The sequence below is a fragment of the Alexandromys fortis genome, unplaced genomic scaffold (assembly GCF_014885135.2).
Source record: "Alexandromys fortis isolate MF-2015 unplaced genomic scaffold, M_Fortis_MF-2015_v1.1 scaffold_236, whole genome shotgun sequence".
Lineage (NCBI taxonomy): Eukaryota > Metazoa > Chordata > Mammalia > Rodentia > Cricetidae > Alexandromys > Alexandromys fortis.
This window is the reverse complement of record NW_026068189.1, coordinates 1730690-1736827: the sequence shown is the minus strand read 5'-3', so window position 1 is coordinate 1736827 and position 6138 is coordinate 1730690. Positions and strand designations below refer to the sequence as shown.

The following is a 6138-nucleotide window of genomic DNA, read 5'->3' as shown; positions in this document are numbered from 1 at the left end:
CTCAACCCTTCACCAAGAACTTCAGACAACTGAGGAGAGCTGGGAGTGGGAGGGCTGGTCTCTCCTAGGGAGGAGCACATCAATTGGTTGTCCACTAAAAAGTCAGCACTGAAAGCATAAAGAAAAATAGCATTATATGGACTCAATGGGATCTATTTAAAAGTATTGATGTGATAAGCACATGGATATATTAATACATATGTGCATGCAATAGCAACTGATGAAAAATGAGACTGAATTTGAAGGAGAGTTGGAAGGGTTTTGGGGAAGATTTGGAGGAAGGAAAGAAAAGAAATATTAGAATCATATTAATCTCAAAAAAACAGAAAAAAAACAATTTATTTTTCTTGATTTATATCATAAAAGTATCAAAATTGGCATAAAATAATTTGTAGTTCTTTTCAATATAAATTTGTAGTTTATGTTGATATTATATAACTTTCAAAATGTGAATTTAAAACTGTAATGCCAAACCATGCTTTCTTTTTTAGTATATATATTTTCCTGTTATGTTTTTTTACTTGAATGTGTTTATGAATAAGTTGAATCTTTGGAAAACCCAAGAAGGACCTTTCCTATTCCATTACTCCAACATTTTGACTGCATCTCAGGCAGAATCAGCACGCTCAAAGACCAATTAAACACTTGGCTTTGCTTATAACCCTGTTTGCCTTTAAAAGGATGCTAATTTTCAAACTCCCTGCAGATTGATCTCGAGCACAGATGTGCACAGCAGTAAGTGCACACTATGTAGGCTTGCACCTTATCTTCCAAAGTAGCAGTTGAAAATGGCTCTCAGGCTAATTAGCTCTCAAAAATGATTTAGAAAGACAGGAATTGGGAAAAGAGTCAGAGCCAGGCAATATGTTACTAAATTTCAAATAGAAATGTGTCTTTGGTAGAGTCCTTAAAAAGATTCATAGAAGAGCATGAAATAAAACTTATTCAAGGGTCAACTATCAATTTACCCACTGTCTTTCAAAAGATCCACAATTTGTTACAACTGAGGTCAAAGTTACAATGTAGTTCATTTGATAAAGGCTTTCCTAATTTACAAATAGCCTTGGGTCCTATCCTCAGCATCACATATGCCAGGCATGATAGTATATGACAGTAATCTCAGCACTTGGGAGATGGAGGCATGACCAATCAGAAATTCAGGAGTGCCTAAGGTTACATGGAAAGTTTGAGGACAGTTTAAGCTACGTAATATCCTGTTTCCAATAATTAAAAAATATTATAGAGAGTAGTTGTTTGGATGGAAAATTCTATCCCTAGCCCCCCTCCCCTGGGAGTTGCCTCAGTCTAGACTTCCTCGAAGAAAGCCGGCCAAATGATGACCCCTGCCCAGAGATGATCAAGATCACTCCCATAGGCTATTTAAACTGCCTCTAGAGAACAAACATGTGGTTTTCTGGCCTTCCTTCCCCATCTCCTCTCTAAGGGCCTGGAAGGCCACCTGGGAGCTCTAATATCCATTAAACCTGTTTTTTTTTCTAATTCAATTTGATTTGGATTATTTTATTGACAGAGAGGTTTGTTGGGATGCAAAACTTTTCAGTAGTGTTATTTTGAGCACCCAGCTCTGGGGTTGCATAGGAGTATAGTCCACCGGCCCCATCCTCATTCTATTCTGAACCTCAACCTACTTTGTCCCGACATCTTTTAGTACCTGCAGTTTCCATGACTTCTGTTACACACATAGGTCCTAACTGCTGATTTAATCACTTCTATCTACACTCTGCCTCATGGATGGGCTTTAAATTTGGCATGGTGCCTCCTCATTTGAGATGGATATTGTCTTACTTAGAGTGTCTATTGCTGCAACACCACCACGGCCAAAAGGCAAGCTGGGGAGAAAATGATGTTTTTGGCTTGCATATTTTTATTATAGTCCATCACTGGGGGAAGCTAGAAGGGAAACTCAAAGAGGGCAGGAACACAGAGGCAAGAGTTGAAGCAGAGGTCTCTTACCATCTTACTGGCTTGCTTGCCGGCTCGCTCAGTCTGCATTCTTAGAGAACCCCGGACTACATGTCCAGGGATGTCACATACAAAGACCCCTCCCACATCAATCACTAATTTAATAAAATGTTCTACAGACTGGTCCACTGCCCAGTCTTATGAAGCCATGGTCTCAATCAAAGTTTTCTCCTCTCAGATGGCTATAGTTTGTGTCAAGTAGACATAAATCTAGCCAGCACAGATATCTAAGAAAGTTTCCAAGAAATAGACTCCTATCTCTTTAAAGATGCCTTAGTGAGCAATAAGATGATAAGACTGACAATAGCCTGCTCTCACAAGTCCTGAAGACATGTGATTTTCTCCAGATAGCCGGGGTTTATGTAGTTCATTGTTGTTGTTGTTAGGGATTTCCAGAATACATGATTTGAAAAAGTATCTGAGGCTGTTTCTAAAAGAATAATTCTGTCTCCACAGTCCAGCATTAGGTCAAGCTCTGGGAATTTCATTGCAGAGGAAAGGGGGGATTTTATGAGCCATAGGGGTCAAAAGTGGGACATGTGAACACACAGAGACAGCTGACCTGAGCTCATGGAAGCTCACTGGCTCAAGACTGATTGTTGGGGAGCCTGTATGGGACTGAACCGGGCCCTCTGCATGTGTGTGACTGTTGTGTAACTCGGACTGTTTGTGGGATTCCTATCAGTGAGATCAGGGCCTGTCCCTGGTGCTTTAGCTGGTTTGGAGGAACCCATTTTCCATGCTGAGTTGCCTCACTGCCCAACCTTGATACAGGGAAAGGAACTTGGTCCTGCCTCAACTTGATGTGCCATAACATGTTACTTATATAGAAAGCCTGCCCCTGTCTGTGTAGAGATGGAGGAGGAGTTGCTAGGGGGAGGGTAAAAGGGAGGAGAGGGGAGAAGAGAAGAGGGGGGAAACTGTGATTGGTATTTAAAATAAATGAAAAAATTAATAACAAAAAGGGCTGGAGAGAAAAGTCAACAATTGCACTGACTGCTCTTCCAAATGTTTCTGAGTTCAATTCCCAGCCATGACATGGTAGCTCACAAGCATTGATAGTGGGATTAGAAGCCCTCTCTTGGGATAAAGTCAATACAGTACTCATATTAAACAAAAGAAGAAGAAGAAGAAGAAGAAGAAGAAGAAGAAGAAGAAGAAGAAGAAGAAGAAGAAGAAGAGGAAGAGGAAGAGGAAGAGGAAGAGGAAGAGGAAGAGGAAGAGGAAGAGGAAGAAGAAGAAGAAGAAGAAGAAGAAGAAGAAGAAGAAGAAGAAGAAGAAGAAGAAGAATTCTCTCAAGTTTTGAGAGTCTTAGAACAGAGAAAAATTAAAGGGAAGATCGACAAACTGCAAACAACTACCTCACACTTCCACATCATAGATGCAAAGAAACATATTATTTACATGTATTGCTTATCTGGGGTCTGAGAATACGTTTTGGTCACAAAAGTATTTGTTATAGGAATATGAGAATCGGAATCAGACCCCAGTATGCATGGAAAATCTGGGTGTGGTTGCCCTTATCTACAATTCTGGGCATGGCTGACATGTATGTAACCCTGGGAGTGGTGGTGCATGTCTGCAACCCAGATACTTGGTAAGAGTGGGTGGGAACAAGATGCTGCATGGAGTTCAAAGTTTACCAACCTTGCATTCAGGGAACTCTGGATTCAGTGAGAAACTTTGTCCTCAAAATCAAATAAGATGGAGAGAAAAAGAAGACACATGGACATGTACATACACGACATGTGAATATATTCAAATTTTACACACACACACACACACATAATAATGTGGGAGGGGGGTGTTTGAGTATATGTGTGTATGTTTGATATATATATTTGTGGGGGACGGGTGTTGCGTGTTTTTAATGTGCATACTTTGTTTGCCATGGGCCTAGACTCTTTCTCTAGTACAGTGAAATAAGACAAATAGTTCTGGCATATACTCATCAGTTCATTCATTAATTGATGGAGGAGGGTCATTTGTCTATCTGTTGCTTTCATTGGTTAATTTATAAAGAAACTGCCTTGGCCATTTGATAGGCCAGCCCTTAGGTGGGTGGAGTAGACAGAACAGAATGCTGTGAGGAAGAAGGCAGGGAGCCAGGCACCTCAGGCAGACTCCATGGAGTCAGCGGCCAGGTCAGACATGCTGAATCTTTCCCGGTAAGCTACCACTTTGTGGTGGTACACAGGTTATTAGAAATGGGTTAATTAAGATGTGAGAGTTAGCCAGTAAGAGGCTAGAGATAATGGGCCAGGCAGTGTTTAAAAGAATACAGCTTCCATGTAATTATTTTGGGTAAAGCTAGCCAGTGGCAGGGAGCTTGGGGGGAATGCAGCCCGCAGCTCCTCACTACAATTAATTAATAATTTTTAACTAGAAGAGTATAAATTGAAATAAATGATTTTAATTTTATTCTTTAATCCATAGATTTAAAAACACCTTCAAAAGTTATCTAAACACAGCACTTGTATATGTTTTTGTTCAGCTGGTGGACAAAGGCAGGTTAGACAGGTGCAAAAATAAATCCTCTTTTGCAACCCAGAACTCATTGTTCAATATGAGTTTTGATACATACAAGAAGGAATATATATATAAAAAAAGTTATCTAAACAAACTAAAGGAGATTATTTAGACTTCATGATGTGTTATTTCCGGTTACTACATTTGGCCTGGTCTGTATAGTTTGGAGGCAAACAGAACCTGCTTCAACGTGAAGAATCACACTATCACGGACTAGTGTGTTCGTGACTTTCTCGCTGCTGTGACAAAACATGTGACAATCACAACTTAAGGAAGGAAGAGATTATTCTGGTTCCCAGGCTGCAGGTTCAGTCCATCCTTGCAGAGAAGACATGGCCTCAGGAGAAGGAAGCCACTGGGCACATTGGACCTGCTGTCAGGAAGCAGAGGGAAATGAGCACCTCCTGCTCAGCTTTGCTTTCCCTTTTTATGCAGTTCTGGCCCCAGCTTATAGTGTCACTCTGATTCAAGGTAGTTCTCCTTACCTCAGTTGACTTAATATGGAAGCCCCTTCACAGAGATGCTCAGACACTTGTTTCCAAGGTGCTTCTATATCCTGTCAAGTGGACAATATTTGACCATCGCATACTGCTTTTTCAGCTCCACTCTTTACCAGCTATCTCTTTATGGACATGTGAGCTTTCTTCCTTCCCTTGCTGAACACTTAATCATTGAATTATCCCCTGGGACCCACTATCCTGGAATACACATGACCTTTACTTAAAAATGGCATAAACTTTGCACATGTAGATGTATACATCATCACTGTGAGGCTCTCTGAATTACTTGTAATTCCTGAAGCTATGCATGGCCACACCTCTCTGTGTAAGCCAGATTATATCTGATCTCCGTTCAGCAGTGTGGGAGAACATTCTTCGAATTTCTAATGTTTAGGGAATAATAACAAGGACAAAATGTCTGTACTTGTTCAATACAGTTGTTCCCTAAATGATTCTTTTCCATGGCCAGTTACATGCAGAAGGATATAGTGTTGGTTACAATAACAGAACATTGCATGAACATCTTATAGCAAATTTAACAAAGGTCACACCTCTTTTTCACCCAGGAACAGTCCTGTTCCACACACCCTAGAGCTGGTTCTGATAGTTGTAGCCTTTTTAATTCCTTCTGGTTTTACTTGCTACTCATACCAAGTGTAAGCTCATAATTCAGGGTGCTCTGTACTTGGCAATAAGCTGCAGTTGTATTTTCCCAGTCCCTTCTTATTCACCTTAGGTTGTCCTCCACTGATGAGTACCTGCTTCCTGTTCAGCAGAGAGCATGAACAGATTGTCTACAGTGAGGCACTTACTCTGTCAGGGTTATAGTCAGCCATGATAACCCTTATTTTCATGCCTTTCTTTAGTCAAGCTTTTTCCATCTATAAAATCGAAGAAAAAAAGTTTCATATAAAGGAAAACTATGCTATCCTTTGTTCTAATTTTGGAAAAAAAATAAAATTTTCTTTTCCTTATCATTAAAATTGACTTTATCTATGATGGTCCTACTTGTTGCATAAGCACTGTGATGGCTAATTTGGTTGTCAACTTGACTACATCTGGAATGAATGACAATCCAGAAATAGAGGACACAGCTATGGGAACTTTTTCTTGATTTGAAGTGGGT

At 40.2% G+C, this 6138-nt stretch overlaps 1 non-coding gene across 1 annotated transcript; it reads left to right on the top strand.

The window, feature by feature from the left end:
* Positions 1–4452: 4452 nt before the first annotated feature.
* Positions 4453–4580, top strand: LOC126492816 (small nucleolar RNA SNORA40). The gene has a single exon (XR_007589686.1). It is a non-coding gene; the product is annotated as a small nucleolar RNA SNORA40 (small nucleolar RNA).
* Positions 4581–6138: the final 1558 nt, after the last annotated feature.